The sequence below is a fragment of the Pseudonaja textilis genome, chromosome 2 (assembly GCF_049901715.1).
Source record: "Pseudonaja textilis isolate UNSWEBS1 chromosome 2, rPseTex1.2, whole genome shotgun sequence".
Lineage (NCBI taxonomy): Eukaryota > Metazoa > Chordata > Lepidosauria > Squamata > Elapidae > Pseudonaja > Pseudonaja textilis.
Genome location: NC_141991.1, coordinates 81,899,001 through 81,925,094, shown reverse-complemented (window position 1 = coordinate 81,925,094; position 26,094 = coordinate 81,899,001). Strand labels below are relative to the sequence as shown.

Here is a 26,094-nt window from a genome sequence, read left to right as displayed (position 1 = left end):
GTGGAGTCCTTGGTGCTGAGCTTGGTTGTTTGCTTGCAGGGTTTCATTACCTGATTAGCTTACCTGCTTGGGTAGCTGATGATGTTATCTAGTTAGGTAATGAAATGTCTGCAAGCAAACACTCAAGCTCAGCAAGCACTAAGGAACCTACAATATGTCATCTCTCTTTGAATGATTATTACCATCATTATCAAACCTGCATTTATAGTGAAAGACACAAATCCTACTTGATCTCTTGAGCTCTCTCTTTCTCTCTCCATGTATGAGGTTTGTGTCATACATTTTAATTCTCATCACCCTAATTCCTTAGCAAAATATCTCTTTTCTTCTGCAAAAGTGCCTAAAATACAAAAGAGAAAATGCATTAAATCAGAAGCAAATTATTCGTGTCTCACGTTCACTTCTTAAATCTCCCCTGAATCATTGCAAACCTATGAGAAGGTGCTCACGATGATTTAGGGTCAAGCTTTCTTTGTAACTAACCCAGTGCCTGGACTATGCTCCCTCCTCAATGAAAAGAACGGCTTTCTTGGTTAGCTTTTTAACACCTTTAAGGCTCTAATACTTTTCAGTACTAGAGCCTTAAAGGCAGGGGTGGGATTCTACCAGTTCTGTCTGGCTCTAAAGAACCGGTAGCTTTGAAGAGCAGCAGATACAGAACCAGTTCTGTGTTCGCTGCTGTTTGGCCCACCTACCTGTCCTTTATTTCCTGCTTTTTCAACCGCAGCTGCTTTGTACGGCACAGCTGTGGTTGAAAAAGCAGGAAAAGGGGCTTTTCCAACCACTGTGAACTTGCATGCAACACTTTTCAGCTGTCCAGGCAGCTCAGCAGGTCGTAAATTGCACTTGCGCGACTTGCGCATGCTCGCGTGACATAGAGCAACAGAACTGGAGTTATACCGGTTGGATCCCATCCCTGCTTAAAGGGCACAATGGCTCAGACATTAAAGATATTGAGCTTGTCAGCTGGAGAGCTGACAGCCTGGGTTTAAGACCCCAGCTCCATGCAAATGGGTGAGCTCCCATTACTTGCTCCAACTCCTGTCCTCCTAGCAATTTGAAAACATGTAAATGCACGTAGGTTAATAGGTACCACTTTGCTGGGAAGGTAACAGCATTCAATGTGCCATTGTCATATACCCATGCTGGCCACACAATCACATAAATTGTCTTTGGACAATACTGCTCCCTTGGCCAAGAAACGGAGGATAAGCACTATGCCGTAGAGTTGGACATGACCTAAGTACATTTTAAAATCAGTTTTTCTTTGCTTACACTTTTGATTGTTGATATTGATATGATTGTTTTTCATTCTGGTTTTATGTTTGATTGTAAACCATTGAGAAACTTTGGTAGTTGACAACATAGCCAATTAAATGAATAATAAACTGCAAATGAAGGGAGAGGCTTCTAAGAAGCTTGCAAATGGTCTAGTCAAGTATTTTTCAAAATTTGAAAATTTTAAGATGTGTGAACCTCAATGCCTCAAGTTTTTTTAGCCAACCTAAGATTTTTTCTCAGATTGTCTGATGATGCTCTTTTACTACTGACAGGCTTATAAAACTTCTTGCCCTCATTTCTGCTATCTTGGTCCTTACAAAGAAAGTGTTGAAAAGAATTCATCCATCCATCCATTCATGCATTCATTCATTCATTCATTCAGGTACAAAAGCAGGCAACATGATATAATACCTTTCTTTCCCTTTCACCCTCTTAATAGTAAGAGAGATGATAATGAATGGGCATCCTAGAATTACTTAATGACCTTCCTGCCTACCTAGGATTTTAAACCTGTCTCTCTCTATGCCCTAATCTAAAGCCAAAAAACAAGTAAAGACACTACTCCACTCTCAAGAAACTGATCCCAGAAATTTAACCAGGCTCGAAAAGTGGTAAATAAATTCGGAATTAGGCTCTTCTTTCACTGCCTTTATCTCCATTGTGCTACTCTTTACTTTTTTTTTTTTCTTGCATGCACATTTTAGAATTCAGAAGTCAGCCAAATCAGTTTCCAAGATACTCTTCTCCATGGTGATTTCCAGTCATCTTTTGAATTTTTTTTCCTCTTCAATTTTTGTAATTGAAGGGAAACTGCACTGCAGTGATTGTTTTCTCCAGTTCCATCACAAGGGATCTGCAAAACATGTTTGTGGTTATTAAATTTCCCAGCAGAATGTTGTGATGCAGTTTGGGTGTGTTCAGCAAGAGGAGTAATTCATTATTCTGCCTGAATCTTGTGTGTCTGGCTTTGAAGCAGATTTCACTTCCTCTTAATGAAACAGGAAAGCTCATCTTAATCAGGCAGTGTCTTGGCTTCCTATTGGATTATCAACTATCAAATGGAATTTAACTTAATTATCCTGGCTGAGCTATGATAATCTATGAATAAATAAAGCTCTAAGCAAAAGGATTATCTTAAAAAGTTTCATTAAAGATGAAGTTTGGGTTTTTTTCCCCCTTTATATTCATCCTGAACGTTTCCCTGGTAGCTTTAGGATTGTAAATGATCGGTGGCAAATTAAGGCTCACTGGTGCCCTAAGCACAGACAAAGCTAAATTTGAGGGAGGGGGAGGTAGAGTTGTGCTGCCTTTGTTAAGCATGTTTGTAGATGGTACATTTATAATACTGTTTCTTTGCTCTAACTTAGTTCCTGAATCCTCCTAAAGAGGGTTCGGCCCTTCATTGGCCCTTCATTGGCACATGCTGGAAGAGAAGAGTCACATCTGGTACCAAGGGCTTGCTGAAGGCAAGGGCACAGTAGACCCTATCAGGACCTCGGACAGATCACACTAGAAATTGCTCACCTAAAAATGAATGCAATGAAGCAATGAAGAAAAGGTCTTCTGAAGTCGTTTGGGGAAGTGTAGATTTACTTTTAATTCTATCCATTCTGAATCTGGATGAGAATTAACAAGCTCAGGCTTAATATTGACTGGATGGAATGATCATAGTTTCGGAAGGCTTCCAAGATCAGGAATATTCCATCTTTGGTACCGGACTGTATTGCATATGAAATTAGTTCATAACTTGAGGACCTTCTTGGACTCAGTTCCCACTTGAAAAGCAGACACAGTTATGAGTAAAAGGTCTTTGCGCAACTACATCTAGTATACCAGTTAGGACCTTTCCATGATACTTTCTCATCTGGAGTATTATAATGTGCTGTACATTGGGATGCCCTTGACTACACAAAGAAGCTTCCGCTGAATAGTAACTTGACTAATGGAAGGAGCCTCTAAGCTTAGGAGTGTATCCCTTCTGTTTTGAAAGCTGCACCAATTAACAGTTTCCTTCTAGCTGCAGTTCAAGATTCCGGTTGAATGTTGTCATCTCCAGCATTCTGCATGACTTAAGACTGCCTTCTTACCCCCCGCAATAAAAATCACAAAATCACTCTTTCACAAAAAAGATCCTTCTCAGTTTCTCCCTCTCTCCTCCAAACTTAGACTGATCTCCACGATACTGGATTTGGAATGTGTGTCTGTCTGTTTGTCGAAAACCATTTAAACATAGATATTCCAAAGAACTTTAGGAACAGATTTGTTATGAGGGGGAACGTCTTGCTATGGATTTTTGTATGAAATTATTTGCTGTTCTTGTATGGATGATTTTTAAATTTTTCTTAGAGATGATCTTCAGCTACTGATTGGACTGGAGTGAAGTATAAGCCACAATAGACAATCAGTCAAGATGCATATGTAATCTCTAAAAAAAAGGTTCTTCAGCCTTTGGCCTTAGAACAGTGGGACTGGGTTATTTGTGGGGAAAGGAATTGCCCTTATTTCCTAATCCTTTGCAGCTATTTTGTCTGACCTGGAGAACTGGATGATAGCTTTTTCATTAGAATTTTCCCTGTGGATCAATTCTGTGGGTGATAAAGGCGAATGTAGGCCAGAGAATGTGATAGTTGGTCAAACTGTGTAAGGCAGCTGGAATGTTCATTTCTTACAATTAAATGTATACATAGGGTATGAGTCCGTGTCTCCTTAGACCATGTCTTACTAAGTTCCATTCTTGATCACCAGAGTTACAGGCTCTGAAGAAGCTCCAGAGGTGGTATTCAGCAGGTTCTGACCAGTTCTGGAGAACCTGTAGCGGAAATTTTGAGTAGTTCAGAGAACCAGCAAATACCATCTCTGACTGGAGATTTTACAGTGTCCTTCCCCTGCCAGGCCCACAGAACCTGTAGTAAAAAAAATTGAATCCCACTACTGAGAAGCTCCCCTTTGCCATTGGTTCAGAGGGAGAATGCAAACTAATGGGTGGGCAGGATAAAGGGAACAGAAGAAAGGGAGGGCACTATTGCCTGCTTTGTCCCTGTCAATCTCTTCTACAGTAAATAAATTGAGATTAGAAGAAAAAGGGGAGGAGATGTACTGAGTGGCATCTTTCTCAAAGGTCAGAAACGGCCCAAAATATATTGGCGGGGGGAGGGTATTGCTCTTTTATTGTTTTTTATATTGGGTTTTTATCCTTGAAAGCCACCTGGAGTCACTGAGGTGGATGGCCAAATAAGTTTTCATAAATAAACAAACAAATTAATAAGTAAATATTTCTGCCTCCTTATCCTCATATAAGGGTACCTATTATTAAAATTAATACTTGCATTTCGGCTCATCTAAATAAATAAGCAGAACTATTGTAAAGTGAGGAGTTAGTTTTTGAGAAATCGGTTTTGATGCATGACAATCGCTCCTCTCTCTCTCTTTTTTTTCCTTTTTATAATTAGCTGCTCTGCTTATCTGAACTTTATAATAAGAGGTAGCCTTCTGAAGCTGGTCCTGGTTTTAACTTGTAAATGGTTCTTCCAATCAGTTACTGGACCTTCTTCCCCTTCAGCTGGGCTCTTTTGCTATCAGGTTCTGTTAAGAGAAAAGGACCCTAAGAGATAAGAAGAGAAAGTAGGAAAGAGAGAACTTAATACCTCTCTCAGCCCCCGCCCCCTTTTTTTTTAAATCAGACACCATCCCACATGTGCCATTTTAGATATGATCAGACAGACCAAGATTTTTTTTTTAAAAAAAATCATCATTCTGCCTAATTTTGCTCTAATACTATGACACTTTGGAGAGGGAAAAAAATGATGGAGGACACTTGAAGTCCAATGGGGGCGCAGTCCATTCTTCCCTTGGAAGTGGGAGTCTGAAAATATCTCTGCAGCTCAGCCAAGCAGTCCATCTAATTCAATTACCAACCTAGAAAGAGAGCCCGTTGGAGGCTGATTCATTTGAGCATTGAGCTGCTGCTGCTGTAGCAGCTCCTTGCCTGCCAAGGACTGATAGTCGCTCAGATGAACTGGCTGTTCTTATTTACCGGCAGCTGTTTCAGGTTTCATCCCTCCTCTCCTGTCATTTCTTTCTGCTCTCTGTCAACTTGTGGTTTTAGGTGGAAAGGCTTTCTTCTCCCTGCTCTGTCTAGCAGGATCTCTGAGGCATAAAGTGTAACCACGGCGATTCCCAAGACTTTTCTTATCCAACGGAGCCGTTGCTGAAGTGGACGCAGTTCTGGAAACCTTCCAAGCCCTGATATGCACGTTGTGGCCTGTCACATTTGTTCTTCACAGTAACAGAGAGAGGAGAAGGTGGAAAGCACAGGCAGCCTCTGAGTGAAACTCTACAAGCATCAGAAGAGTAAGAGAAAGAAACCTGCAACGGTGTTGTTGGCACCCTTCTCTTTTGCTGCTCAGATCATACCGGCTTTGCTTCCTGATCCAGACGGCGGAAGCTTCCACTCGGTCAGCTGAACTGCCCTCTAGCAGGTAAGATAATATTATCCAGAGACGGCCAAGAATGCTTGAGCAGACAGGAAATGGATGAGGACGAGATGGAAAGCACAGAAAGCCTGATGCATCTTGTATAGGTTACTGCTAACTACAAAAGACAGATAATCTGTACTGAGAATCCATCCAGGCTATAAAGGTAGAGGCATAATCAAGGGCTCCTTCCTTTCACATGTGTGCCCAGGGATAATCTCAAAGACCAATGACCCAGAAGTCAGAAAGGCATCCTTCTTCCCCATCACTGCACTTTTATGAGTGATGGGCCACCCTTGAATATGGGTGAATTCATGGGAAAGTTTCTAAGAATATTTGCTGGGAGACAGCAAGGAAAGATTAGTTTTGCTTAGATGCCAGTCCTCTAGCTTCTACATTAGCAAGAATGGGTGGGGGGAGTGCTCCTAGGTATAAATTACCTTTTGTCCTGCCTTTAATTATACAAATCCTGTCGAAATATCTATGAGATGGTGTAAAGAATTTTGCCTGCTTGTTTACTTTTCTTTTGCTAAATCCCCACTGTAAGAAATTTATACATTAATGGAAGTCCCACATTGGAGGTGAGTTGGCCCTCTTAGCTTCCTTGAGCCCCCACATCAAACAGATGGGACAAATGGCTCAGGAGAGCTTGAGAAGCCTCTGCAGGCTTCCTGGTCAATCTCAAATGTTCTCCTGTTTCTCTCCAAGTGTTGATACTTTGGAGCAGGTGGAACAATTAGTGTGGTGGTGGTGGTAGCTTGGAATCACATGGCTATTTTTTAGCGTGTGTACAACATGCCTTTCCATTTGTTTCTATTTGTGAAATGCTGTGTTCCAAATCACATGGCTCTAAGGGAACCTATCTCAGCATCTTGATATAAAGCTAAAACGTTTCCTTGAACATTGCATTCAAATGTTCCTTTTAAAGTTTATACCCCTCATTGCCTCTGGCTTACAGAAACATGGGTAGCTGTGAAAATAATAATAATATATGATCCAATTACATTTGTTCTAAATCTAGAATAAACAACCCGGTGTTATTCTAGTGTCTGATGATTCTCAAATATCCAGTAATGGGTTGGGCTTTTGTTTTGGTTTGGGGTTTTTTGGGGCTTATGAATCAAATGCAATACTATTTCATAGACTATTTTGGGATAGTGCTGTAGCTGGACCTTACCCAGATCAGTAAACCAAGCATGTTATTACTACCTGTGTTGGCATATGTTTGCCAGAGCCCTCCAGGGCTGAAACCATTTGCTGGAACATGCTTTCTTTTTCCTGTCTTTGTATAAAGCCATAGAGACATGTGCTCACTGTATTATTTTTACTTTTAAAATACAGTGTTCTTCTAAAAGAACAAAAGAAAGAATGGTGCTTGCACTCAAGGATCACTAGATGTTTGAAGACCCCACAAGCAATGAAATCTATGTTGTAGAATAATTAAATCGCACCCCAGGGGTTATTGCCACCATAATATTTGTTGGTATGAAAGAGGATTTCATTTATCTCAGGAACTCCTGGCAACTTTAGTATTTTTATTTGAAACCTGGGGTAAATTTTTTGCTTTGCGGTATGATGCACACAATTCTGGTGCCTCAGTTGATCAGAAACCAAATTCTGATTCCATGCCTGCTGAAATCACATTTCTAGCAGATCCTGACTAATGACTTCAAGGGAAATACTGTATCCTTCCAGTATAATATGTGATTGCTGGATAGTTTCTTAGTAACCTAGGTAAGAAAGAGTGATACAATGCATGCCTTAGGGTAATTAATACTGAAAAAATGTCACTGTTGAAGATTACATTGTTTGGGTAAGAGATAAAAAAATAATAGAGATGGGTTAGCTAATCCTTTATTTTTTATTAGTATTATTATTATTTTTTGAAAATTTTATTTGGGTTTTCACAAAAACAAAATACAAATAAAACATTTTTTTTGAAAATAGCATGGCCCCAGGTTATCACTTCTTCATACAGACATAAAACTCAATTTCATGCTCATTTTTATATTCTATTCCATATCTCATTACCGTTTTATATTTTCTACATAGTTTTTCCCCTCTTTTAATTTTCTCAACTTTATTTTAATTATCTCATCTCAATTCAAATCATTATATTCATACTTTTGTCTGTCCTATTTCAATTTCATATTATCTTTTCTTATTAAACAAATTTTTCCCTGTAGTTACCAATTGGAGTATGACACCTTTATATCCTTTTATTTTATCCATTCAAACTCTTATTTAAGCTTCAATGTATAACTTTAAGATTATAGCATTCAATATAATACATAACTTCCAATCGAATTCTGCTTGGTACATTCTTAAAATACACACTATATTCTTAAAAAGAAAAAATATATATATATATATATATATAGAGAGAGAGAGAGAGAGAGAGGAGAGAGATCTTTGGTTGTTGGGTTTTCTCCGCGTAGATTCGAGTATCTAGGCAACGTTTGATGAAGTCTCATTCATCATCTTCAGGCTTCTGTCTTCAGCTCTTGCTTCTCAGAGAAGTTCACTCACTCACTCTCACTCTGAGAAGCAAGAGCTGAAGACAGAAGCCTGAAGATGATGAATGAGACTTCATCGAAACGTTGCCTAGATACTTCAAATCTTATGCGGGAGAAAACCCGAACAACCAAAGATCCACATACAAATACCCACGAGAACCTCAGAATATATATATATATATATATATATATATATATATATATATATATATATATATATATGTGTGTGTGTGTGTGTGTGTGTGTGTGTGTGTGTGTGTGTGTGTAAATAAAACACACATTCCATTCCAATTCAATTCTATCATTAATATTCATTAAAATCTTAACATCTTTAACATTTCTTTTCAATTAAATATCATACTTCCTTGGGAACACTTATAAACTTTCCATAGTTAATTCTTTTTTTCCATATTTCTCACTTATATTTTTATAAATCATTACTAATAATTAAAATGTTCCCATTTAATTCTCTCAATCACTTTAATTCATTCATTTATTAACAAACATTCCACTACATTACAGTAAATATTTTATCCATCATTTTAGTCATATTTTCTAAAATTATTTCTGTTTGTAATATAACAATGCTATCTTATGTACCTTTGCAGAATTCCTTTACAATTAAATTTTCACCCATTATCTCTAAACAAGCTTATGGTTACAATCCTTATATCTTTTCCCTGTTTCTCCATTTTTTGTTTCTGTCTTTTACAACTTCTTTTCCTTGCCTTCTTCCCCCTCTTCTCCCTCCCCCTTTTACCCCCTCATCTCTCTACTTCTGACTCTCTCATCTGTAATCCCCTCTTCTGTTGCTTTCTAATATTATACTTATCTTTCAAATTGTTCTTCTTCTTTTTGGTTGTTTTTTCTAGTCTTAAACCTTTTACTCTCTTTCCCCCCTTTTCTTTTTTCCCCTCACTTAAAATTATTTGATCATTACCCATGGCTGCTTCTTTGTCCCAATCTTCTTGTTCTGCAAGTGTTTCTTGTTTCTCATAGTTCCAAATCCCCATTTCTAAGAATTGAAATACGAAGTCAAAGGAACCTCTCCCTTCTTGTGCATCTTCTTTCCATTTTTTAAAGTTCTGTTTTCAGTTCTTCTAAGAGTGATACCATTTTAAAGATTTTTAAACAACCACCTGGTTAATTTTAGTCATCTAGTTCCAAAAACCAAAAATCACCAATCCAAATAATCCAAGGCTGTTTCTTCTTGCTTCTTTTTTCCACTTTCTCTTCCTGGGGTTCTATTATTTTGTTACCAAGTTTCAGTTAAAATGTATCTTTGAGGAATCTTGTTAAGATTTCACTGTAAGTTCCTTTTAGTTACAGTTCCATTCCTTAGTTCCAGGCAGTCTCCTCCATTTTTCCAGATCCTGCCCTTTTATTCTTTTTTTTTTCTCCTTTCCTGCTTTTAAAAACTTTTAAATATCCAGAAATCTTTATTATCCCCTTGACTTTTATTTTCAGCTTAGATACCTATTAATGTCAAAGTGGTTTTTTTTTCAATTTCTTGCTTAAGTCTCTTAGCTGTCAGTATAAGGAAGGGAAGAAAAAAAAACCGAATCCTTTCTCTTCTCTCTCTCTTTCACAGCTTCAAAATCTTCTTTGGGAACAATGTTATTTACTTTAAATTCCAGGGGAACCTTACGTTGTTGCTTTTTCAGTTTAACCTGGTCAACCAAAACTTTCTCCTCTTATCTTCCTCCTGCACATTCTTTTCCGGTTCAATTCTTCTTTGAGGTGGCCATTTCTGACCACCACTGCAACCGCCTTCGGGGAAGGGAGTAATGGCCAGCTGGGGAAGAGAGATGCGGCTCTCCTCGACCCTGCTTGCAGTCTCCCCATTCTTCACCACCTGCGAGCACAAATCGAAACCACGCACGATCGCGGATTTCAGTCTGTTGCCGAAGAGACTCAAACCGGAACTGTTTTTTATTATTTTCTTGATCAGCAATAACCCACCCCCCTTTCCCTATGCACATTTATTCTTCTAGTTATGGGAAAGTATCTTTTATTTTCTGGGTAGAGAAGCAGACCTGGAGCCATTTTAAGTGGGAAAAGAGGATGAGAGGTTCTCATAAGAGTTGTTTGTTTCGATATTATTTTGCTCAGGAGAATTCAAACCATTGTAAGTGATCCAAGAGAATCAGAGAAGCATTCATGCCTCCATTCTAAATTTCCTATATCCCTTTATTTCCTTTACCATCCCTTTTTCTAATAAAAAAATCACAGCAGAAAACTTCTTTAATTTCAAAAGAAAAGACATATAAAGGTAAATACATCTTGGTATATATAATATTGCACTAAATTTCCTCCCTTAGTGTAAGTCAACTAAGGCAGGGGTCTCCAACCTTGGCAACTTTAAGACTTGTGGACTTCAATTCCCAGAATTCCTCAGCCAGCTTTACCTTTTGCCAAGGTTGGAGACCCCTGATCTAAGGCATTCCACAGAAGACTTCAATACGAAGCTCTGAATGTTCTAATTATGTGCTGGCAGCAGATTAGAAGGTGATAGCAAACAAAGGGTTCCATACCACTTTCCTGAACTTCCCCAACCCCCCTATTATCTATTGTCTTCTAGTTGTAAGAATTGTATGGGAATCAAAGCCAAGAAGGAGGAACATAGCTATTGTAGCTCTCCGTCTGATTCCAAGCCCATCTGAGCATGGCCTCTGTCTAGTTTTCCCAATATCTTATACTGGGCCTTCCTGGTGTCAGAAATGTGAATAAACAGTTTCAGAAGCCAATGGAAGAGGCCAGAGGGAAAAATCTAATGATTTGATACTTCCTGTTTTGAGTTTGGAGCTCTCACTCAAAATTACCTGCCCATGCATTCTTAATTAAACCAACTTTAATTACATATTTAACTCATTTTTTTTCAACTCACAAGGGTAAGGCTACTTATAGTCTCTCTTTTTTTCTCACAAGGGTAAGGCTACTTATAGGGTGTGTTAAGCTATCTTCTCATCTTCTCCATGGGTGGAAACTGAACTACTTCCTTCATAAGATCCAGAATTGAAATTATAATATAGATAACAGTGTTTCTTTGTCCTAAGTGATACCTTTGAAAGAATACAGAGGCCACAGTTTTTTTCCATGTGTAAAAACTACAAAGTTATCTTATGTTAGTCAAAATATGAAGACATGTAATGACACGGACTTTGGTAGAAGTATAAATTATCAAATGCATGGAACATTTTTTTTCATTTATTCACTTTAATGTATTGCTTTCTATGAAATGATATCTCCAGGTGATTTACTGGTATAAAACTAAAAAATATTAAAATACAATAATTCAATATTTTAAAACCATATAAGATGCAATATATCAGGTGCAAGAAATTAGGAACCACATAAGAGGTGAATATGTCAGGTGGAAGAAATCAGGAATCCAAGACAGAGCTCAAAATTACTGCAAAAAATTATTTCATGCTATCTGTACACAAGAATCTGAATTACTAACAATCAAGGCAAATTGGCTCTAGATAGGAGTCAATAGAATTCATGGGCGGCTGAACTTAGGTCTCTTGTGGGAGCGTAGTGACTCCAAACTGATGATGCATTTTATCCCACCCTTGGGCTCAGCCTCATCGAATCCTACACAACAATTTAAAAAGCAGTATGTGGCAAAGAGGGCAAAACCAAACAAATTCACAATATTGAAAGACAACATTGAAAGAAGAGGCTAAGTGAAGAGTCAGATTTTCAATAGGTGTAAGGCCTTCTGCATATCAGTGGAAGGAACATTCTAGAACAGAGGTACTACTGCAGAGAAGACCTGCATTTGGCAGTGAACAAGGAAATATTTTCTTTGAGGTTTTTAACAATCAACCATCAGTACACAGAAAATGAATCTATGTGTCCTAGACCCAAATCACATATGAGCTTATCGGTCAGAAGTAAACCCTTGAATCTAGCTTGGTGCCCAATTGATAATTAACATTATAATAAGTAACAAGTAAACAATAAAATTAGGTGAGTAAATGCATATCAAAGTGAAAATAGACAGGGGAAATGTATAGCATTCACCTGTGAGTGTTTCATGTAAAACCCTTTATCATTTTGAAAACATAATTTAATAAGTAATTTAAATGTAATGGTTTTTTCATTTCTACTATATAATTTGTATAGCGGGCTTTGCTTAATTTCCCAACTTCATCTGATTTTGCTATCCTTGTTTTGTGAAATTGTTGTGAGAGTTTGTCCTGCAGGATAAGTAAAACTCAAAGAATTGTGAAGAAATGAACTTCCCAGTTACATCCTGAAAACACTGTTTTTAACTTGTATAGTAACATTTATTAATTAGGGTTGCACCCATTTTTTTCCACCTCATCTTTTTACAAGGGATGGAATTAGCAATGTTGAATACATAAGCATTAGTCCAGGTACAGTAATTTCATAACAATTCCAAGAATTACCATTATGTAATCTGCATTCCTGAGCATTAATTAAGCTCATAAATCTCAGATATAAGTTTCAGTTATAGTGTCTTGTCTACTTGTAGGTTTTGTATGGAATTGCTTTTGATAACATCTGGGAAATTAACATATCAGTTCAACTCATCAGAAGAATGAGTCACTGAACAGCAGGCTATGTCAATGCTCTACCATCCATCCAAGTAGAGGTTGCTAGGCTAAGGAGGGTCTTGAAGCAGCTGTTGTAGATTCATGACCTTGATAAATACAGGTAGTCCTTGACTTAGGATCATTCATTTAGTAACCAAAGTATTCTTTTGAAATGATTTGCATATTATTGGAGAAATCCCAATAATATCCCAAGGTAATTTCAACTGAAAGTTATGTTTGCATCCTCTTAAAGGAAGCCCCCTTCCACTGTAATAACCAAATTCAAAAGATAAAAGATAATTATTCCCCAACCCTTGTATGTCACTAAGTTAATCGCTGAAAAATATATTTAAGATAAATTATGGTAAATATCATAAAAGCTGTAGATGCATGCTTATCCATTAATTCTTATGTATGACACTGCAGTATTTCTTTTTCTATCTATTCCTTACATAAAGGTAAACATGATCATTCAAGACTGTCCTTGTTAAATCTGGTAAGAGAATTAACACATTTTTAAGAATTTCTCTTAATGATATAATAGGTCTTGGAGTAAGAAAATCCTGTTGATCCACCTCATGGCTCCTTCCTTCTGGTAGCAGTTGTGCAGGCCATTAGGTGTGCAGGTAGCAAGAGTAATAGGATAATTGTTGTGAAATGCCATCTTAGGAATTGCACCCATAATAAGAAAAATAACATGCTATTTCCTTCCTTAAATATATAAAAGAAAAGGAACTTCCTTTCCATAATTTATTTAAGTCAACTATATGCAGATTTCTGTACCTTTCAAAGCTCTATACCACTCTATAAAGCCTTAGTAAGACCACACCTAGAGTAATGCATCCAGTTTTGGTCACCACACTATAAAAAAGATGCTGAGACTCCAGAAAAAGTACAGAGAAGAGCAACCAGGATGATTAGGGGACTGAAGACTAAAACATATAAAGAAAGGTTACAGGAACTGGGCTTGGCTAGTCTAGTGAAGAGAAGGACCAGGGGAGACATGATAGCAGTCTTCCAATATTTGAGGGGTTGCCACAGGGAGGAAGGGGTCAAGCTATTTTCTAAAGCACTTGTAGGCCAGACAAGGAATAATGGATGGAAACTGATCAAGGAGAGATTCAACCTAGAAATAAGGAGAAACTTTCTGACAGTGAGAACAATCAACCAACAGCTTGCCCTCGGAAGTTGTGGGAGCGCCATCAGTTGAGACTTTCAAGAAGAGATTGGACTGCCATTTGTCAGAAATGGTATAGGGTCTCCTGCTTGGGTGGGGGGTTGGACTAGATGACTGATAAGGTCCCTTCCAACTCTGATTATCTGTAATCTGTAAATGCTGAAAATCAGGTTCATGCTATTGCCAGACTTAAAGAATAAAGAATTGATCAATTATGGGTGAGTATCAATTCTTCTCAGCATTAGAGCTTTCTCCATCTAGCTACAGTAGGTCTTCACATAATGTTGTGCCTTGAATGAGAACTCTGGATTGTTTAACGATCCATTTGTTCTTCCTGTTGTCATTTTGTTTTGTTTTTTTGCTATCCATGGTATTCTGAATACCTTATTTCAAACATGCCAATACTCTTTCTATCCTGCTTCTTTCAAATCCAACTTTTGCTTCCCCAGAGGATCACAGAGAATACTATTATCAGAACTATTCTAATTTTTGTAAGTGTAGACATATGGTAACCTTTTTTCCAAGGCCTTGTGGCTGATGTACCAAACACTAATCTGCAGGAAATTCTTTCCTTGACTGTTTTACATTTTTGCTTGATCCCAAAAGCCAGAAGTTACCTACCATTTCAATATCTTCACTGTCTATCTTTCATTATTTTTCCTTAACATTTGCTTGCATTCCAATGTTCCTCCTCTCCTCTCTCTCTCTCTCTCTCTCTCTCTCTGTGTGTGTGTGTGTGTGTGTGTGTGTATGTTCTGAATAGAAAGCTATAGGACTTTTTTTGACTGAAAGCATCAAATTGCAGTCCTTTTCAATTGGTTGATGTCTAGGATGTTAATGCGCAGTTAATTAATGTCATCTTTCCCAAAACTGAACTTTCACATGTCATTTGTTCTGGTTCTTGATATAAGATTCCAGCTTTGGATTTTGTATTTCCTGCTGCTACATCAGCAACTGGATGCCTTGAAGGCTTTAATCTAGGTATGAAACACCATTTTTCACCTTTCGTACGCTGAAAACTTCTCAGCTCTTGCTCAATAGCTGGTCCTATCCAGTTAATTATTTACTACTTTCTAGCACTTAGTAAATATGGTGGCTAAACAGTATAGCACATTTTGTGTTGACAGTATGCAGATTCAGTGTGGAAGTTTCAAGTGAATTTGGGAAAAACCTGTAGACAGCCTCTCTTAGTCAATATCAAGCAGCCTTTCCTACCTTCAAAGATGTTGTAAGTTAGGAAACAGATAGTATCCTTCATTCATTCATTCATTCATTCATTCATTCATTCCAGTGTGACTCAGTAAAAGGGTCAGATTTGCTGATCCATAAGATAATATAAGATAATATTACTTTATTAAAAAGACTTGGGAGACAGAACATAAAACATGTCAGCAGTTGTTACATGCCTTCTAGAGAGACAAAGACCTGTATCAGACTGTTCTGTTTTGAACAGTGTGTAAATTACTCAATATGCTTTTTTGCCATCCCCAACATAAACAATCTTAATAGTAACAATAACCACATAAAATATTACATGATGTTGAACAAATGCTCAGAGAACATAGTTATTATAGCAGCTGGCATTACAGGATAGGGGTATGGGGGTGGGTGGAAAGAAGTATATCAGGAACAAACCTGCCATATTATATATTGTGACAGTCTATATGTATGCAGTAATTCATGAATAAATGAGATATAATACAAAGTCTAGTATTTCTGGTAATATCATATGATATTGTAATACAAATGAGTATTCATTCACAAAGAGGTAAGGGTTGCATTGCATTCACAAGGAAGTTCAAACATATATGAACTTGGATTGAATAAAGCAATTCAAAATGAGTTATAAATGTTTTCCTGTTTACATCATTAATCTTGGGCTTAATTTGGCTTCAGAGAACTGGATTTGAAGTTCTGGGAACTGGTTCAACAGGTATACTTGTAGTGGAAGTCCAATTTAGGATTGCATCTTTTCTACTTTCTGTCCAGATTATTGCACATATTTTAAAAAGTCCTTAATTAGATTTCTCAAAAATACAATCAGGAAGATAAATTTAGCCTATCTTACCCCCCACTCTCATCCGCATTTCTCATTCTTTGAAGGCTAACCTTTTTGGGTCAGTTAGGACTTATAATTGAAGGCCTTTGAGTAAACATATTGTTTTGTATATGTGTTTAACTGATCCTAAATTACAGGAAGCTTCAAGCAAGTATTGTAACCACTGACCACTAGTCTTTTCTGTCTATCATGCAGGGTTGAAGCATACCCATCAACAAGACACTTACTCTGCTCCTACTGTTTCTGTCTCACTGCCATTAATAAAACCTATAACAGATAACAGATAATCAGAGTTGGAAGGGACCTTATAGGTCATCTAATCCAACCTGCCCCCCAAGCGGGAGACCCCACACCATTTCTGACAAATGGCAGTCCAATCTCTAATCCATTATCTCTTAGTAGTTTAGCACATTTAGCTTCCTGTGCTGATATTCCTCCTCCTTCATGTTTCTCTTCGATCTTCTGAAACTTAGGGCAGATGGGGAAAACAGCCTCTACACCATCATATTTGACATAGCAAAAGAAGAAGCCACTTTGATGGCTTATGTTTTAAGGTCACAAACAAGAACAAGTAATGTATGGAGCTTTCCTTCACCTGGTTGGTGAAAAAGAGGACGGCTTAGCCAGCTAAATGTTTCCTGCAAAGATGATCCAATATACACCCTTGCAGGTTTTTTGTTTTTCAGTTGACTCCAATAGACTCCTAGACAGGCCCTGCAGTTTTCTTGGCAAGATTTCAGAAGTGGTTTCAGAAGAGATGAGAGAGATAGACTGGCCCAAGGACTCCCAAAGACTGATCTATAGAACTCATGGCCTCCCAGTTTTTAGCCTGATTTGTTTAGCAAGAAAGAAAGGCTCAAAGAGATGAATGCATAACCCTTTCCCATTATCCCTGTTCCATTTTTGCCACAACACCCTTACGTTTGTTTCTAGATATGACTATATATAACTTGGATGTTGCAGCAAGAGGTGGGGAATCGAACACAGCCTAGAGTCCCAGGAGGGAATTTCTATTTGCAGAACAGCCTATTTCATAAGTGACAAGATGCATTGCATCCATTTACAGGATTTAATTATAAAAGGACCCAGTACTAAAAGTACTGGCAACTCAAGCTTATAATTTTGTTGTCCGGTGTTAGAATACTGAAAACCCTTCATTTACTCTTTTGCTTTTTGTGGAGGTGTCTGTCAGTGTTTGTTTTGGTCAAGAGAATGGGGGTCACTGCAGCTTCTATGACTAACACTAAGAAAATGAGAAAACACAATCTTCAAGTCAACAACTAATTTTTAAAAATTCAATGCAGAGCCATGTTTTGTAAAAGCAATTCCCATTCCCATTCATAAATACAGATTTTCCCCACTTATTTTAATTTGCCAAATACACATCCTTTGCTGAACCTTCCTTCCCATATTATATTTCCATTACTAAAAAAAAAAAGAACAAGGAATTAACTCAGGAAAAGAGGAATGAAGAGTTTGGAATTCATGGAATGTGTCCAGGGTAGAGAAAAAAGTGATACTTCAGCAAAATAAAAAAAATAAGTTTTAAAAAGTTAAATAGTATTTCTCAATTGACATCACATGTCTATGGATATTTTTTTCAACCGAAACACCAAGCTTCCCTTTAAGCATAACATGACTATATATAAGCTTGAGTATTTCTAGATTTAAACATTCAAAATATTTGCATTTTTCAGGTTATTGTTGCTCTTTTGTGCTCTAATATTGATATCAAAATAGTACCAGAGAAGTAATTCGTGGTCTATACAATCATTTTTATTTATATATTTTGGTTATATCCTATCTCTTCCTCTGGAAATTCATGTGTACAGCACCTCCTCCTCAATTTTTCTCTCCTAAGCATTTCTATGAGTATTTTGTGCTCAGAGAAAGCCACTGCCCCATACCCTATCAACAAGCTACATAATTTCATTTTCTATCTGATGTAGTCATTGTGTTCTGCAAAGGGGCTACCTTCTTATAAGACAATTATTTCAGGAGATATATTTATTCCTATCCCATTATAGGTTACAAAGAAGTAGGAGAGGTATTTGCTATAAAATAAAGATGCAAGGACCAGTGAGTAAAAATGAAACGAGTGAAAATTATCAGTACCCTAACCCTAACAAACACTACACATGTACCCTTTTTTTCCCTCGCTGTATTCATTGCTAAATTCTGAATTAATCCTTCTAGTAATGCTATCATCATCATCATCATCATCATCATCATCATCATCATCATCATCATTTGTTAGCAATAGATCAGAATTCTGCAATGCATTTAGTAGTTTTTCTTCACTGTTACTTTCCGTTTTTAATTCTGAGATCATTTTCAGGATTTAAAATTTTAAATTGCTTATACATTGCGCTTGAAGATCTCCATTCCCTCCATCCCTGACCATATCCCATGCTGCTTGTGTCCTCAGAGAGCTTTCCACTTTCCTTGGCAAAAGTAATTTGGGACCGCTTTGTACATGTCGCCTAAAGAAGCCCAATTGCTTTGTGTCTAAAAGTCATAGTTTTAGCACATTCCATGTATTAGAGAACAGTTTGGGACACTCGTTGACTGGGTTCACATATTACACTAAGTCATCATATGTATTGTTTCTTTTGTTTTGATGTTTATTGTGTTGTTTGAATCCAGCCTTTGTTTGGAATGTGTACCCTCATGTTTACACACTGATGGTTTTTATATATTAAAAGTAAGAGAATGTTTTATGTATTAGGTTATCTGCAACAAGTTTAAAATATCTAAAAGTAGTTGAAAAGGAGTATCTTCTCCATCTGTTCTGTAGTACCTTGTCTTCCAAACAACCTCATTTTATTTTGCTCAGCAAACAGCCGAGACCATCAAGGTAGAATTAAAAAAAGGGAGGGAAACTGTGTCCATCTTTGTATCACCTTTTTCCAGAGGGAAAATTTGCGTCATAATTCTCTGTTCTTTTTGGATATTGACGCAGCAGAGATAAGATAGGATGATTTTGAATAGCCTGCAGAAATAATAATATAATAACTCATGGTTAATTGTTTCTATGTCCCAGATCTGCAGAAGGATGTCTGCGAACATGATTTAGCCTCTATTCCTCATGATAACAGTATTTTAGTTAGGTCAGGCTGTCCTAAAACTTTAGGCTCAAATAACGCCCATTCTCCATGTCTTGGGTCCTTAGCGTGAGAAATAGAATCTGAAGACTAGATCTAATACCAGATCTTGTCTTTTGAAAATGGAGATGAGGAGAAAATGTGATACTTCTCATTTTGGCTCTATTTGGACATTAGTTGTTTTTTTGACAGCATTAGCAGAGCAACAAACACCTGGAAATTAAATATATCCTGTTTCAAGCTCTGGTCTCAATGTACAGGTTAAATTCTAAATGAGTGGCTGATTTGCTGACCACAAATAACTGGCCATTATTTATATTTTCAGGCAGGCCTAAAAAACGAAGCAGAGGAAAAGGGACAGAATGGTATCTAAAAACGGCATAGTGAAATAAACCTATTCAATGCCCTGCCTCGGTCCAGAGGTGATTGCTGTTTTTGTATGAGCTTATTTTCCTGCAATATGGAGCAGGAGGAAATGGCTAACTGCTTTTGTAGGAGGTAATTCAGGGCAGGATTTTTATGCTACGGAAGCCACACCTGCAGAAAACACCAAACAAACCTGAGTTGTATTGCTTTTGTGGTCTGACATTTATGTACATGTAGAAAAAGAAAAAGAAAATAAGAAGAAGCAGACAAGACAAAGGAAAGTGATGGGAATATCTGGCCCAATTCACTACACAGGGAGTCAATTTCTGATTCAGAATATTTCAAAACCCAGACCTTCCAAATCAAAATACTGTCAAAACATGATCACTTTGCTTAGCAATTATCACAAAAATGATAATGAAATAAAATAGTAATATTCCCAGAAAACGTTTAACAACCAGATAACAATCTAGAATCGTTAGAAGTTTCATAAGAAATAATTGAAAAAATATATAAAGATTAACTTCTTTGGACATTGAGCCAGATTCCATGTCACATATCACAAATGGCAATGCAATAACCCTTGGGCAGAAACCCAGAGGCTAAATGATTCATTAAATTTTCTTCTTTGGGGTTACTTAGAATACCACGACTCCAGAGGAAGAATTCAGAAACCCATTTCTTTCCTTGCAGGAAATACCTCAGCCTTTATTTCTTCAGTGTTAGAGCTAAGAATGCTCAGTGCCAGAGAGAAAATGTAGAGAGAATCACTAGACTTTCCTGCTGTGTGTCTTGAAAAGCTCTCTTGAAGGTTGGAAGACCTCCTGGGCAAATTTGATTAAAACGTAGGATCTGTTGGGGTCCAAAGTATCCCATCGCAGAAAATTGGTTTGGAGTCTAACAGATGTTAACTTTCTTCTTCTTTTCTCTTATGACATTAATGAGGCAATATCTGTTCTTCGTCCAAAAACAACTTTGCCATGGAACTTTGTCCAAACTCCAAAGTTGTTCAAAGCACTTTGGACCAAAGAACTTTTTCCAAACAACATTAGCATATCATTCCTCCTTGCAGCTGAGATATAGTAACAGGTCTAAGTGTAACTATTTAGCTAACAACAGAAATCCTGAATCTGGATTTCCTTGATGTAAGTACAGTATCTAATCAATATTCACATGGTCACTTACTTTGTATAGAATTTTCTGCATTGCCTTTTGCTGAAATCCAAAGTGGTTCCTACCTGCCCAAATGGTGTCTTTTGAACGCTCTCAGGTACAGAGGCAAGAGTGTGTGTCTGGGGAACAGGTCAGAATGATTCATTTGTTGTGGTAGGTCACTGCCCATCTGTTTGATGTCTTTTGTTGGCTGTAGTGACTAATGACACTTTCCATTTTAAACCAAAGAGGTTTGAGCAATGATAACATGATTTGATGTGGCTTGCTTGGACACATGATTACTCAGAAAACAGGGGAAGAAGGCCAATAGCTTTTTTCCCCCTGCAACTCAATAAGCCATAATTTATTCTTCTGCTGCAGTCTACAGATAGTGAACAACTCTCCTTCAGAACTAAGGGCCAATCCTAGCTATCATTTCAGTATTAAGTTATTCACCAGGCATAAATGTTGCAAGCCCCAATAGACTTGTCTCACTGTTCCTATTTCAATTGCCTACATAGAAGAAACCTGCCTGGTAGTTATAAAGCAATGTCTTAACATATGTTCTAAGAGAACCCAGAAGTAAAATATGTAGACAGGGTCTTCCTCCTTGCTTCTTCTCTGTCTCTGTTTTTTTCTGCCTCTTTCTCTGTCTCTGTCTCTCTCTCTTTGTCTCTCTCTCTCTCTCTCTCCATAGATGAGTCAGTCTATTCAGTCAACTCTTTCTAGATCAGCAGATTGGTTGGGTCAGACCTGCTGTTAAATGCTGAACCGAAGCAGACAATTCATACATAGGAGCCTTTCTGTGAGTCCCTTGTCACCAGGTAAGCAAACATCTGTCATGGCTGGGGAAGGAAAGGTTTTTGTGGATTGATTCCAAGGAGAGCATAACAAAGGTTTGACATGGAATATTGCAACAAAATGCTTTGCCTTACAGAAGTCAAGAGCCTTCCATTGTCTCTTCAGGTATCTAAACTATCTTAATTATGCATGAAGTAGCTCTAGAAAGATAGCAGACAGAATTGCTTCTCCTTTTGTGGAAGGAGAGAAGTACTGAACTGCTTCCAAAGAAAAAGATTACACCACATTCCTTGCATTCTCTTAAGGTTTTGGTAACAAAGGAAAAAGTAGATCAGAGCATAGGAATTAATCGGGACATATAAAGAGATGCTTCCCTGTCATTCTTATATTCTATTTTACTTCTATATAAGTGAAGCTGCATCAATAACTTTGAAGACAAATCCAGAGCCAGCCTCTGGATATCTAGATGTATCTCCTGAAAAAGCCAGAAACTGGATACAGCTGAGAAACTATCTGCTAAACTATCTTTTGATTCTAATGGAGTACAGCCACTATGCATTGACCTGCTTAAGCTATAGTGCTTGTTTTGCTCTGCTTGTAGCACTCTATAAAACTACATTCTTCTAGATTATATGCAGCTAAAAACAAATAATAGAACTAGCTGATGCTTCCACTTCATGCTTCCACTGATGCTTCCACTTCATACTACTTCATACTACTTCTTGCATAATTTATGATTTGTTGTTTTGCGTTTGTTTTCAGATATTATTTTATTTGAGTTGGTGAAAGAAAAAAGCAAGTAAAAAGGTCTAGATTTTATTGTAATTAAACACAGTTACAGATAGGGCCATTTTACTTTAACCTTTACATAGCTTGAATGTCTAACAATATGTAGTGATTGCCTTTTGCTAAATACAAATAAGGTGTGAATAATAATAATAACATTTAAGTATATTTGATCCTTTTTGCATTATATTGTTATGAAGGTTCAGGTTAATGCTGTCTAGGAATTGTAGAAGTTGACATGTAACACGCTTCCAATGAGGCAATCTTCTCCTGTGTGATACTGGGGGAAATAAAATTGCCTTATTATGCTATGAACTATTATTTGCTTCACTATAGTTTGCATGTAATTAATTAATTTTACCAAGCTTATAAGGCAGCCAGTTCATATATGAGAGACGTAAGACCACCAAAGCATTAATAAGATTAAAAACAAGAACATAATGTAACAGCTGCGTTTCCCAGTGACAAGGAAGAACTATAATCCATATACACAATAATGTATATGGCGAGACAAGACTAACCCTTCAGGATCTACAGACTTGCTGAAACAATGGCTTTATGAAAAACTAACAGAGTCGGGTGGCATCTGATAACTTTTTCCTGAGAAAGAGAACAGAATTTTTACAAGGCTTGATCTGGATCCCCGAAAGTAACAATCCTTAAAAGTAGGAATTCTGAGGAAGCCCCCTTTTCCAGATTTCAAAAGATAGGCAATAGGGAAGACAGTCTTTCAACTATTCAGGTCCTGACTATGGATGGATCTAAAGGTGATAATCTGTGCATTGGATTGCACCTGGAAGCAAACCAGTAGACAGGGAAGTTCTCAAAGCAGAGTATAACATAATACATTATTTTCGATCCCTAAGTGCTTGAGGTATTATTTTCAGGACCACTTGCAGTTTCCAGGTGAACTTCAGGGAGAGTCCCAGTGCAGTGAGCAAAAGGTATATGGCAGTCAGAGCACGAATGGACTGTCAGAAAAGCCTCGTGATCGCAGGAAACTTCATAATTGGAACACAAGATAAATCTCAATAAAAACATTCTGAGATACAGTTACTCCTTATTTCCTTCAAGCAGAACTGAGTTTCCTCACCTTAAAAGCCACCTCTAAATAGAGGTCTTGGAGAAAAATCCCTCTGGGGAGTCTCTAAGGCTTAATATTAACTTAATGGCATAGAATCAATTTTTAAAAATCTATTTGAGGGGGCATAATCTCATCCAGAGCCATAGACAGAATCTATCCAGAATAAAAAAGACCTCTGCCTTGAAAACCATCTTGCTGAGATTAACTCTAAACCAGAGGTCTCATTCTCGCAGCCCGCAGGCCATTTGCGGCCCGCAGGACGATATCCTGTGGCCCCCACCGTGATATGAAAGTATGATATTAGTGCGTTCTCCATGCGTCGCTAGCTGGCTAAACACTTCTACGTGCGGCCCAGCCTCACCCAGACTCTGCCTCCAGCGGCCCCCAGGTAAATTGTGTTTGAGACCCCTGCTCTAAACCAAGTTCTCCCCATTTAGGCCATCCACAGCCTTGAAGCATAAGGGCAGAATCTTAACCCCATCTCCACCTTGGCCCATGTTTACACAGACAGCTGCCTGACCCTGAGTCAGCAGATGCCCTCCCTCAGTGGCTTTATTGGGGCCATGGTGCTGCAGTGGTTAGAATGCACTATTGCAGGCTAACTCTGCCCACTACCAGGAGTTCGATCCTTATTGGCTCAAGGTTGACTCAGTCTTCCATCCTTCTGAGGTTGGTAAAATGAGGACCCACATTGTTGGGGGCACCAATAAAGGAATGTAGCTCAAGGTTGAAATGAGGAGTCCTTGGTGTTCTCTGAGCTTGCTTGTTTTCTTGCAGATGTTTCACTAACAAGGTAACATCATCAGTGCAGAGTTGTGGCCAATATGCTGACTCTGTCAATGACTTGGAGAGGGCTGTAAAGCATTGTAAAGCGTTATATAAGTCTAAGTGCTATTGCTATTCCTATTTACATAGATAGGGGAAACTTCTGCAGCACTACCAATGCAGAAGATTGTAGGCCCAACCTCTCACCATGCTTCCACTAACTGGATCTGCCCTCTTAGGAAGAAAAAGAGCTCCTGCAGAACAGAGCCTGGACTTCCAATCCTTGCAGCAATCCAGGATACCATTGAGATAGCAAGCAGAATTAAGAGGGTTTTGCTTCCCTATCCTAATTTTACCTGGATAGTGAAATGTGCAACATAGTAAGTAAGTAAGGAAGGAAGGAAGGAAGTAAATCCACCAGAAGTCATCTATAAAAGCATGATATTCTGACTGAATAGGGGCAGATATTATAATAACCAGAAATTTATTTATTTATATTTTATTTATTTATAACATTTATCAGCCACCCATGTTACCATAAGGTGGGTTGATGCCATAAGAATTGGTTGGCTTTGCACAAGGCACTGAGTCCTAAATATTGCTTATTAATAACCATGGTTGGGTAATGTCTTTCATATTAAGCCAAACCAAATGAGTCTGTCTTATCTTTTAGTGTTTAGTGGTGTTAGTGTGGTAATAAGCAATAGCAATAGCATTTAGGCTTTTATACGACCTCATAGCATTTTACAGCACTCTTTGGGCAGTTTACGTCAGCATATTGCCCCCAACAATCTGGGTCATTTTGCTGACTTTGGAAGGCTGAACCAACCTGGAGCCCCTGTCAGGATCAAGCTCCAGGGTGTGGGCAGAGTTTCCCTGAAATGCTGCACTTTTAACACTGTGCCACTCAGGGTATTGAAAAGGTGCCATTGAAATAATGAATGGAAATTATGTAAATATTTTTTCTCTATGGTAATCTACAGTGTGTGATAAAAATATGTTGACTCTGCCTGGATGAGAATGTTCTGAATACTAACTAGGTTTCAGATAGCTAGTAAATCTGTTAACGCTGATAAACCTGGCATGGGAGCAGTTACCCGGAGCTAAACTGAAGATGAGGACATAGAATATTTTTTTTCCCTTCTGTTCAGTTTTGTCCAATTCTGAGAGACAAGTCCCCGCAGTTTTCTTGGCAAGGTTTTTCAGAACTGGTTTGCTATTGCCTCCTTCCTAGGGCTGAGAGTGAGAGATTTACTCAAAACACCCACCTGGCTTTGTGCCTAGGACAGAAATAGAACTCACAGTATTCCTCCTTCTAGCCTGATGTCTTAACCACAACATTAAACTGGCTCTTACCTTTAAGGTATAGAAACCAACATACATGCCCATTTGGAAATATCAATATTTGGGGCCTTGGGTTCTTGCTTATTTATCTTTTCCTCCTAAGAGACATACCCAGAGAAACAGTGGTGGGATTCAAATTTTTTTACTACTGGTTCTGTGGGCATGGCTTGATTGGCATGGCAGGGGAAGGATACTGTAAAATTTCCATTCCCTCCCCACTCCTGGGGGAAGGTTACTACAAAATCCCCATTCCCCCCCGCTGCCCACTAACCTGCTTTCCAGCTCTGTTCTCCTGTGCAGGGTAACACAAGAAGACCCAGCCCATCAGCTGGGACTCGGGAGGCAGAGAATAGTTGAGGGAGGAGCCATTCAGAGGTGGTATTTGCTGGTTTTCCGAGCTACTCAAAATTTCCGCTACCAGTTCTCCAGAACTGGTCAGAACCTGCTGAATACCACTTCTGCTGAGAAATATATTTTGTGATTTTATAATGTTGTAACAGTTATGGTGGCACAGTGATTAGAATGCAGTATTGCAGGCTAGCTCACTGCTCACTCCAGGAGTTTGATCCTAACCAGCTCAAGGTTGACTCAGCCTTTCATCCTTTGGTTGGTAAAAAGAGGA

General features: G+C 38.1%; 1 protein-coding gene across 3 annotated transcripts in view; it reads left to right on the top strand.

Annotated features, from left to right (window-relative positions):
* Positions 1 to 5,269: 5,269 nt before the first annotated feature.
* The window catches only part of FGF1 (fibroblast growth factor 1), a 44,750-nt gene continuing 23,925 nt past the window's right edge, over positions 5,270 to 26,094 (top strand). Inside the window, exon 1 of one of the 3 annotated variants that reach the window (XM_087924471.1) lies at positions 5,270 to 5,759. The gene's annotated coding sequence lies outside the window, so the exon portion shown is untranslated. Of the gene's footprint in view, positions 5,760 to 20,595; positions 20,686 to 21,397; positions 21,517 to 26,094 lie in introns of those variants that run through there. The other 2 variants (XM_087924470.1, XM_087924472.1) reach the window with 2 other exon arrangements.